The sequence below is a fragment of the Oncorhynchus kisutch genome, linkage group LG14 (genome assembly GCF_002021735.2).
Source record: "Oncorhynchus kisutch isolate 150728-3 linkage group LG14, Okis_V2, whole genome shotgun sequence".
Lineage (NCBI taxonomy): Eukaryota > Metazoa > Chordata > Actinopteri > Salmoniformes > Salmonidae > Oncorhynchus > Oncorhynchus kisutch.
In genome coordinates this window covers 8,688,472-8,700,807 of record NC_034187.2, presented here as the reverse complement: position 1 = coordinate 8,700,807, position 12,336 = coordinate 8,688,472, and positions in this window count along the sequence as shown.

The window sequence follows — 12,336 nt, the reverse complement described above, 5'->3', positions numbered from 1 at the left end:
GGCTAGAAGACCGGTGACGTCGAACGCCGAGCACCGCCCGAACAAGGAGAGGCAACGACTTCGGTAGAAGTCGTGACAAAAGCAAATTAGACAAACAGACAGCCAGACAGAGCAGTCAGAACGACAGACAGGTCCATTAGATTTAGTGTTGCCCTCCACTTGTGTTTACTCAGGGTGCAGAAACAAAGTGTTTGGCCACCAAACTGCTATTGATCAGATCATAATGTTATCTCCTCTCCAAAATACTGAGTGATCTGCTGTGTCATGGCATTGACCCTGTCCTTATTACAGAGTAATCTGCTGTGTCAAGCCATTGATCCTCTCTATAATATAGAGTGATCTGCTGTGTCGAGCCATTGATCCTCTCTATAATACAGAGAGTGATCTGCTGTGTCAAGCCATTGATCCTCTATAATACAGAGTGATCTGCTGTGTCAAGCCATTGATCCTCTATAATACAGAGTGATCTGCTGTGTCAAGCCATTGATCCTCTATAATACAGAGTGATCTGCTGTGTCAAGCCATTGATCCTCTCTATAATACAGAGTGATCTGCTGTGTCAAGCCATTGATCCCCTATAATACAGAGTGATCTGCTGTGTCAAGCCATTGATCCCCTATAATACAGAGTGATCTGCTGTGTCGAGCCATTGACCCTGTCCTTATTACAGAGTGATCTGCTGTGTCAAGCCATTGATCATCTCTATAATATAGAGTGATCTGCTGTGTCAAGCCATTGACCCTCTCTATAATACAGAGTGATCTGCTGTGTCGAGCCATTGACCCTCTCTATAATACAGAGTGATCTGCTGTGTCGAGCCATTGATCCTCTCTATAATACAGAGTGATCTGCTGTGTCGAGCCATTGATCCTCTCTATAATACAGAGTGATCTGCTGTGTCAAGCCATTGATCCCCTATAATACAGAGTGATCTGCTGTGTCGAGCCATTGACCCTGTCCTTATTACAGAGTGATCTGCTGTGTCAAGCCATTGATCCTCTCTATAATATAGAGTGATTAGTCAGCATGTTAGTTCAATCCTGTTCAAGTCAATATGTAAAGATCTAAGGGAAGATGCTGGTGGAGACGAGAAGCAGGTACAGGGTGTGAACATTTCATATCAAAGGACATGGAACACCTCCAGACAGTGTCTGGACATGAACACATTACGACATCAATGCAGACACAGGGAACAAACGGGGGAGCAGACAGTTATAGATGGGGCAATCAACAAAGGGAAGGAGTCAAGGTGAGTCCAATGAGCGCTGCTGCACGTAATGATGGTGACAGGTGTGCGTAATGAAGGGCAGCCTGGAGCAGGCATGATAATATACTTGCAGTGTCATCCAGGACAATCAGGGAGAACGTTCACTGTCCATCAGATTCAGGACTATTCAGACATGAATTTATCCCCAGGGGATGCACGAGCAAAAACACATACTGTACATTACACACATGTTTACAAAATGGTTGCTTAAGAAAATGTGTTCAATGAAAAGAGTCAAGAACTTAGTGTTTGAAAATGGGTGTTTATTACCAATAAATCTATTGTTTACTAGTACATCTCTTGTTTACTAATACCCCTTTTGTTTAATAAAACATTTATTGTTTACTAAATCCCCTACTTGTTTACAAATACGTCTCGCGTTTACTAATACTTATCTTGTTCACTAATACCTCTCTTGTTTACTAATACTTATCTTGTTCACTAATACCTCTCTTGTTTACTAATACTTATCTTGTTCACTAATACCTCTCTTGTTTACTAATACTTATCTTGTTCACTAATACCTCTCTTGTTTACTAATACTTATCTTGTTCACTAATACCTCTTGTTTACTAATACTTATCTTGTTCACTAATACCTCTCTTGTTTACTAATACTTGTCTTGTTCACTAATACCTCTCTTGTTTACTAATACTTATCTTGTTCACTAATACCTCTCTTGTTTACTAATACTTATCTTGTTCACTAATACCTCTTGTTTACTAATACTTATCTTGTTCACTAATACCTCTCTTGTAATACAGTGTCTTGCAAAAGTATTCATTCCCCTTTGGCATATTTTCTATTTTGTTGCATTACAACCTGTAATTTAAATAGAGTTTTATTTGGATTTCATGTAATATACATACACAAAAAGTCCAAATTAGTGAAGTGAAATTTAAAAAATGACTTGCTTCAAAAAATTGGACAAAAAAATAAATAAATAGAAAAAGTGGTGCGTGCATATGTATTCACCCCCTTTGCTATGAAGCCCCTAAATAAGATCTGGTGCAACCAATTACCTTCAGAAGTCACATAATTAGTTAAATAAAGTACATCTGTGTGCAATCTAAGTGTCACATGATCTCAGTATATATACACCTGTTCTGAAAGAACCCAGTGTCTGCAACACCACTAAGCAAGCAGCACCATGAAGACCAAGGAGCTCGCCAAACAGGTCAGCGACAAAGTTGTTGAGAAGTACAGATCAGGGTTTGATTATAAAAAAATAGCCAAAACTTTCAACATCCCACAAAGCACCATTAAATCCAGTATTAAAAAATGGAAAGAATATGGCACCACAACAAACCTGCCAAGAGAGGGCCACCCACCAAAACTCACAGACCAGGCAAGGAGGGTATTAATTAGGTAGCCTAGAGGTTAGAGCATTGCACTAGTAACCGAAAGGTTGCAAGATTGAATCCCTAAGCTGACAAGGTAAAAATCTGTCGTTCTGCCCCTGAACAATAAATTCATAAAACATCCTACAATGTGATCTTCTGGATTTTTTCTCCCTAATTTTGTCTGTCATAGTTGAAGTGTACCTATGATGAAAATTACAGGCCTCTCTCATCTTTTTAAGTGGGAGAACTTGCACAATTGGTGGCTGACTAAATACTTTTTTGCCCCACTGTATATGGAAGAAGTTACTCTGGTCAGATGAGATTAAAATGTAGCTTTTTGGCAATCAAGAAAAACACTATGTCCGGTGCAAACCCAACACCTCTCATCACCCCGAGAACACCATCCAAGCATGGTGGTGGCAGCATCATGCTGTGGGTATATTTTTCATCGGCAGGGACTGGGAAACTGGTCAGAATTGAAGAAATGATGGATGGCGCTAAATACAGGGAAGTGCTTGAGGGAAACCTATTTCAGTCTTCCAGAGATTTGAGCCTGAGATGAAGGTTCACCTCCCAGCAGGACAATGACCCTAAGCATACTGCTAAAGCAACACTCGGAGTGGTGTTAGGGGGCACTATTTAAATTTTTGGATGAAAAACGTTCCCGTTTTAAACAAGATATTTTGTCACGAAAAGATGCTCGACTAAGCATATAATTGACAGCTTTGGAAAGAAAACACTCTGACGTTTCCAAAACTGCAAAGGTATTGTCTGTGAGTGGCACAGAACTGATGTTACAGGCGAAACCCAGATAAAAATCCAACCAGGAAGTGCCACATTTTTTAAAACCGCCTCATGCCAATGACTCCTTATATGGCTGTGAATGGGCTACGAATGAGCTTACGTTTTCCACGTATTCCCCAAGGTGTCTACAGCATTGTGACGTCTTTTTACGCATTTCCATTGAAGAATAGCCATAAGGGACCATATTTAGCAAGTGGTCACATGGTGTCTCCCGCAGAAAATCTTGCGTAAAATGCTGAGGTAGCCATTTTTCCAATCGCTTCTTATGAGAAACCAATTGCCTCGATGGATATATTATCGAATATATATGTTAAAAACACCTTGAGGATGGATCCTAAACAACGTTTGCCGTGTTTCTGTCGATATTATGGAGCTAATTTTGAAAAAGATTTGGCGTTGTAGTGGTAGCATTTTCCGGTCGATTTCTCAGCCAAGCATGATGAACAAACGGCAGCTATTTCGCCTACAAAAATCATCTTTTTGGAAAAAAGGAACATTTGCTATCTAACTGGGTGTCTCCTGAGTGAAAACCTCCGAAGTTCTTCAAAGGTAAATGATTTAATTTGGCTGCTTTTCTTATTTTCATGAAAATGTTGCCTGCTGCCAGCAGAGCCTAGCATAGCATTATTCCATGATAAACTTACACAAATGCTTGTCTAGCGTTGGCTGTAACGCATATTTTGAAAATCTGAGATGACAGTGTGATTAACAAAAGGCTACGGTTGTGTTTGAATATATTTCATTTTGCGATTTTCATGAAAAGTTTCTAGGGGTATTTATGTCCGCTGCGTTATGCTAATTCGTTTGAGGCTATGATTACGCTCCTGGATCCGGGATTGCTAGTCGCAAGAAGTTATTAAGGGGAAACATTTAAATGTCTTGGAATGGCCTTGTCAAAGCCCAGACCTCAATCCAATTGAGAATCTGTGGTATGACTTAAAGATTTCTGTACACCAGTGGAACACATCCAACTTGAAGGAGCTGGAGCAGTTTTGCCCTGAAGAATGGGGAAAAATTCCTGTGGCTAGAAGTACCAAGCTTAAGGAGACATACCTCAAGAGACTTGCAGCTGTAATTACTGCAAAAGGTGTCTCTCTTGTTGACTAATTCCTCTCTTTCTTACTAATACATATTTTGTTTACTAATACCCCTCTTGTTTACTAATACATCTCTTTCTTACTAATATATCTCTTAATTACTAATACATCTCTTAATTACTAATACATCTCTTCTTTACTAATACATCTCTTAATTACTAATACATCTCTTCTTTACTAATACATCTCTTCTTACTGATATATCTCTTTCTTACTAATACATATTTTGTTTACTAATACCCCTCTTGTTTACTAATACATCTCTTTCTTAGTAATATATCTCTTAATTACTAATACATCTCTTAATTACTAATACATCTCTTCTTTACTAATACATCTCTTAATTACTAATACATCTCTTCTTTACTAATACATCTCTTCTTACTAATATATCTCTTAATTACTAATACATCTATTAATTACTAATACATCTCTTCTTTACTAATACATCTCTTCTTACTAATATATCTCTTAATTACTAATACATCTCTTAATTACTAATACATCTCTTCTTTACTAATACATCTCTTAATTACTAATACATCTCTTCTTTACTAATACATCTCTTCTTTACTAATACATCTCTTCTTTACTAATACATCTCTTCGTACTAATATATCTCTTAATTACTAATACATCTCTTCTTTACTAATACATCTCTTAATTACTAATACATCTATTAATTACTAATACATCTCTTAATTACTAATACATCTCTTCTTACTAATACATATCATGTTAACTAATACATCTCTTGTTCACTAATACATCTCTTGTTTACTAATACATCTCTTGTTTACTAATACATCTCTTCTTTACTAATACATCTCTTAATTACTAATACATCTCTTCTTTACTAATACATCTCTTAATTACTAATACATCTCTTCTTTACTAATACATCTCTTAATTACTAATACATCTCTTCTTTACTAATACATCTCTTAATTACTAATACATCTCTTCTTACTAATACATCTCTTAATTACTAATACATCTCTTCTTTACTAATACATCTCTTCTTACTAATACATCTCTTCTTTACTAATACATCTCTTCTTACTAATACATATCATGTTAACTAATACATCTATTGTTCACTAATACATCTCTTGTTTACTAATACATATCGTGTTTACTAATATATCTATTTTTCACTAATACATCTCTTGTTTACTAATACATATTGTGTTTACTAATATATATATTTTTCACTAATACATCTCTTGTTTACTAATACATATAGTGTTTACTAATACATAGTGTTTACTAATACATCTCTTGTTCACTAATACATCTATTGTTTGCTAATATATCTATTGTTTGCTAATATATCTATTGTTCACTAATACATCTCTTGTTTACTAATACATCTCTTGTTTACCAATATCTATTCTGCTGTGAGTGAGAGAACTTAAGGAGGGGAGAGAGGAACACATGGTACAGATACCAGCCCACCTCAGACCCATACCACAACCTCAATACCACAATGGGACAGGCAACACAGGACCTACCAACCCAACAGACCACACCCCCTCCTAACATCCTCCCTGTCAGCTTCCCCTGATAGCTCTCCTAACAACACCCACACATCACCTGAGGACACAGACAAGCCAGTCATTGTGTCACCTCATTGACTCAAAGATAATACACTTTTTCCGAAACACAAAGTGGCTAAACTCTGGTGCCCAAACACTAGACATGCCCTGGAGGTGTTGTCAGAGAATCGACTAGGGTCCCCCAAGCTACATTATAATTCACACGGGCACAAATGACCTGAGGGCCCAGCAAGAAAGGGTGGCCACAGCAGGAAAGGGAGTGATTGAAAAAGCTTCTTCCACTTTCCCCAGCTACGGTGGAAATACATTCACCTTGCCACCATACATCGGGTGAAACCAAGCATTTCCCGGGACTGTGCCACAAAAAAACTAATGTCTACCTGGCCCCAGACAAGCGAGACAACCTCCCAGACGTGCAAGACCCCCTCCCGAAGGACCTTCACCCAAGAGAACTCATGCCAAGAGGACATATACCCAGACCACAGCTTCACCAGCCACACCCCAACCAGCTGAAACGCCCCCAGACAAACCCTGGTCACACCTTATATAGGCCATCACAGATCAGACTTATGCACCTTCTGACCCCCCATGCCCCCTGCCCCTGCAGCAAGGACATCAACATGACAGCAACACATATGTCAAGGCCTTGAGCAGAAAAACAGGCCCAACCCCCACTAATGCACAACACCAAGCCCCATCCTGTGACCTAAGACGTATCAGATGCTCAACATGCTCTGCTCACACCTACTGTGATGGTCCTAAACCACACAAAAACAACACGAGACACTATGGAACACAAAGCTTTAACTATCTCATCCTGGAATATACAAGGTCTGAGGTCATCTGCCTTTGACCTAAAGAGCAGGAACCCAGACTTTGGAAATACAGACATTGTCATCCTACAAGTAACATGGTATACAGGAGATGGACACACTTGTTACCCTCTAGGTTATAGAGAGCTGGTAGTCCCATCCACCAAACTACCAGGTGTGAAACAGGGAAGAGAACCAGGGGGAATGCTAATTTGCTATAGAGCAGACCTAACCCACTCTATTAAATTATTCAAAACAGGAACATTTAGCATCTGGATAGAAATTAGGAAGGAATCTCAACAGAGAAAAATGTACTCATGTGTGCTACCTATATCCCCCAAATAGAATCACATGACTTTAACGATGACAAATTATCCATCCTAGAGGGGTGGACTAAACACCTCCCTCTGCAATTGGATCCTGGACTTCCTGACGGGCCGCCCCCAGGTGGTAAGGGTAGGTAACAACACATCTGCCATGCTGATCCTCAACACGGGGGCCCCTCAGGGGTGCGTGCTCAGTCCTGTACTCCCTGTTCACTCATGACTGCACCATCATTAAGTTTGCTGATGACACAACAGTGGTAGGCCTGACCACCGACAATGATGAGGCAGCCTATAAGGAGGAGGTCAGAGACCTGACCGTGTGGTGCAAGGACAACAACCTCTCCAACAACGTGATCAAGACAAAGGAGATGATTGTGGACTACAGTAAAAGGAGGCCCGAGCATGCCCCCATTCTCATCGACGGGGCTGTAGTGGAGCAGGTTGAGAGCTTCAAGTTCCTTGGTGTCCACATCACCAACCAACTAACATGATCCAAGCACACCAAGACAGTCATGAAGAGGGCACAACAAAACCTATTGCCCCTCAGGAGACTGAAAAGATTTGTCATGGGTCCTCAAATCCTCAAAAGGTTTTATATCTGCACCATCGTGAGCATCCTGACGGGTTGCATCACTGCCTGGTATGGAAACTGCTCGGCCTCTGACCGCAAGGCACTACAGAGGGTAGTGTGTACGGCCCTGTGCATTCAACAGGGCCATGCTTCCTGCCATCCAGGACCTCCATACCAGGCGGTGTCAGAGGAAGGCCCTAAAAATTGTCAAAGGCCCCAGTCACCCTAGTCATAGACTGTTCTCTCTGCCACCGCACGTCATGTGGTACCGGATTGACAAGTCTAGGTCCAAGAGGCTCATGAACAGCTTCTACCCCCAAGCCATAAGACTCCTGAACAACTAATCAAATGGCAATGGACTATTTACAATGCCCCACCCCCCTCCTACACTGCTTCTACTACCCTCTGTTATTATCTATGCATAGTCACTTTAGTGACTCTACCTACATGTACATATTACCACGACACCAGTGCCCCCGAACATTGACTCTGTACTGGTACCCCATATATATAGCCACACTTTAGTTATTTACTGCTGCTCTTTAATTATTTGTTATTCTTATCTCTTACTTTTTTTGTTGTATTTTCTTAAAACTGCATTGTTGGTTATGGGCTTACAAGTAAGCATTTCACTGTGAGGTCAACACCTGTTGTATTCGGCGAATGTGACAAATACAATTTGATTTTAATTGATCAACCATTTCCAGGTCCAGGGACATGCACCTCACCCTCTTCAACATATATATCAATGAATTGGAAAGGGCACCAGAACAGTCTGCAGCGCCCAGCCTTAGCCTACTAGAATCTGAAGTCAAATGTCTACTGTTTGCTGATGATCTGGTGCTTCTGTCCCCAGCCTAGGAGGGCCAACAGCAGCACCTAGATCTTCTGCACAGATTCTGACAGTAAATCGCAGTATGAAAAATGTAATCGTGTTCATAAAAGGTCCAGTTGCAGGACCACAACTGCAAATCCCACCTAGACACCGTTGCCCTAGAGCGCATAAAAAAACTATACATACCACGGCCTTAACATCAGCGCCACAGGTAACTTCCACAAAACTGTGAACAGTCTGAGAGACAGGGCAAGAAGGGCCTTCTATGCCATCAAAAGGAACATAAAACTTGACATGACAGTTCGAGAAGCCATTGCTCTTTATGATTGTCAGGTCTGGGGTCCGCTCACCAACCAAGAATTCACAGAGCCACAGAGCCACAGGACAGCAACACAATTAGACCCAACCAAATCATGAGAAAACAAAAAGATAATTTTTTACAATGTGTCAAGTAATTAACAAAAAAACTCAATGCTCTTTGGTCCTAAGCAGATAGTACAGAGTGGCAGAATACCTGACCACCGTGACTGACCCAAATGTAAGGAAAGCTTTGACTATGTACAGACGCAGTGAGCATAGCGTTGCTATTGAGAAAATCAGCCGTAAGCAGATCTGGCTCTCAAGAGAAGACAGGCTATGTGCATGCTAGCCCAAAAAATGTGGTGGAAACTGAGCTGCACTTCCTAACATCCTGCCAAATATATGACCATATTAGAGACACATATTTCCCTCAGACTACACAGACCCACAAAGAATTCAAAATCAAATCCTATTTTGATCAACTCTCATATCTACTGGGTGAAATTCCACAGTGTGCCATCACAGCAGCAAGATTTGTGACCTGTTGCCACGAGAAAAGGGCAACCAGCGAAGAACACACACCATTGTAAATACAACCCATATTTATGCTTATTTATTTTATCTTGTGTCCTTTAACCATTTGTACATTGTTAAAACACTATATATATTTAATATGACATTTGTAATGTCATTATTGTTTTGAAACTTCTGTATGTGTAATGTTTACTGTTAATTTTTATTGTTTATTTCACTTTATATATTCACTTTATATATTATCTACCTCACTTGCTTTGGCAATGTTAACACATGTTTCCCATGCCAATAAAGCCCTTGGGTGAAATAACAGTGTGCAATCAAAGTAGAACGTTTTGTGTAAGGACCGACGCAGGAGATGTTAAGCAAGTCGAGTGAATATTTAATGGAAACGGACATCAAACATTACAAGAACAGCATTTGGATGAGGTTGAACAAAATGACATTACGACAATAATGCTGAAACAGGGAACAAAACTGAGGAACAGACAGATATAGAGGGGGCAATCAACAACGTGCAGGAGTCCAGGTGACTCCAATGAGCACTGATGCGCGTAATGATTGTGACAGGTGTGAGTAATGCAGGGCAGCCTGGTGCCCTCGAGTGCCAGAGATAGGGAGTGGGAGTCGGTGTGACAGTACCCCCCCCTTCAGGGGCGCCATCCGGCATCCCACCTGGGCGGGCCTGACGGGCCGGCCGAGGTATGTGCGCGGGACACACCGGCTGAGGCGTGGGAGCCTGACGATCCGGCTGAGGTGTGAAAGCCTGACGATCCCGTTGAGGAGTGGGAGCCTGATGGGCCGGCTGAGGCATGGGAAACCGACGAGCCGGCTGAGGCATGACTTGGGATGGAAGCTTGCCTTGCCAACCGAGGCAAGGAAACCTCTTGAACCAGCTAAGGTGTGGAAGCCCAACGAGCCAGCTGAGGAACCTCCGGTTCCATCAGCGGAAGCACCCGGATTCGACGTCACCACCAAATACAAAAAACAAGAACTCCCTGATGCTTCAAATAGTGGTGTCAACATTCTGTAATGACCAACGCTGGAGACGAGAAACATGTACACTGAGTGAACATTTAATGGCAAAAAGACAACAAGCAAAACAAGAACAGCTTCTGAACGGGGGTTAAAAAAACAACATTACGGCAATAATGCTGGCACATGGAACAAAACTGAGGAACAGACAGATATGGAGGGTGCAATCAACAACGTGAAGGAGTCCAGGTGAGTACCAATGGGCGCTTATGCGCGTAATGATAGGTACAGGTGTGCGTAATGAAGGGCAGCCTGGTGCCCTCTGGTGCCAGAGAGGGAGCGCGGGAGCCGGCGTGACAATTTGTGACCTGTTGCCAAAAGAAAATGGCAACCAAGTGAAGAACAAACACCAATGTAAATACATTCCATATTTATGTTTATGTATCACCCTTTTGTACTTTAACTATGTGCACATAGCTGTATATAGACATACTGTGACATTTGAAATGTCTCTATTATTTTGGAAGTATGTGAGTTGTAATATTTGTTGTTCACTTTTTATTTATTTCACTTTTGTTTATCCATTTTACTTGCTTTGGTCGAATGTTAACATATGTTTCTCATGCCAATAAAGCCCCTTGAATAGAATTACAGTATGAGCGAGATAGACAGCAAGGGGGAGAGAGAGAAAGAGAGAGGTGTGTGTGTGTGTGTGTGTGTGTGTGTGTGTGTGTGTGTGTGTGTGTGTGTGTGTGTGTGTGTGTGTGTGCAAACTTCTGCAAGACTGGTGATAGTATTTAGCCATCAAATGTTCAATAATGCGGAGCAGACTAAAATACAGGAGGCAATACAGTACAAAGAACTGATGACATTTTTCCACAAATTATATATATTTTCTAATAATAAAGTCAAACTCAGTATGACGGCGTGGGGAAATATGTCCATGTCACCAGCTAATAACATCGTTGTCCATGGATTTTCCTGTTAATCGATGTCAAAACGTTTCATGGAAGCCACTTGGGCTGTTGTTGACGTCAGTTCCACTCAGCGAGCCGGAATACACTTACATAACCAAATGTACCAGTACCAAGTTGTCACCCACTAGTAACAAGGCCTGGCTCATTCTTTCAACATGTTTACTGAGAGGTGTGATGGAGCATTAAGTGTATTTGAATCCTCAAAGACTAAACACAGATGCCCGACATAGATGACCTTGTTCTAAAGTCTTCTAATCCTTCCTTCCTTCCATCCTTCCTTCCATCCTTCCTTCCTTCCTTCCATCTGCACTGAAAGCAAATCCCTGGTATCAGCATCAATCATATCGCTTTTACCTATCCTACTTTTTCCAGATCATTGTCTAAGAAGAAGAGGAGAGGAGGATGCCCCTGGAGACTATTGAGACATATCCCTGTTTCCCCTAGCTAGCCTCTCTGTAAGTTCCTGCTCTGATGAAGAAGAGGAGAGGAGGATGCCCCTGGAGACTATTGAAACACATCCCTGTTTCCCCTAGCTAGCCTCTCTGTAAGTTCCTGCTCTGGTGAAGAAGAGGAGAGGAGGATGCCCCTGGAGTCTATTGAAACACGTCCCTGTTTCCCCTAGCTAGCCTCTCTGTAACTTCCTGCTTTGATGAAGAAGAGGAGAGGAGGATGCCCCTGGAGACTATTGAAACACATCCCTGTTTCCCCTAGCTAGCCTCTCTGTAAGTTCCTGCTCTGATGAAGGAGAGGAGAAAACAAATAGAAGAGACCTCGGTAACATTTATTAATGTTTATAAAAATGTATAAGGCATTCCTAAGGCATTTATGAGGCATTCATTAGGCAATTATAAGGAATTGATAAGGTATTTATAAGGCATTCATAAGGCATTTATAAGGCATTCATAAGGCAATTGTAAGGCATTTATAAGGCATTCA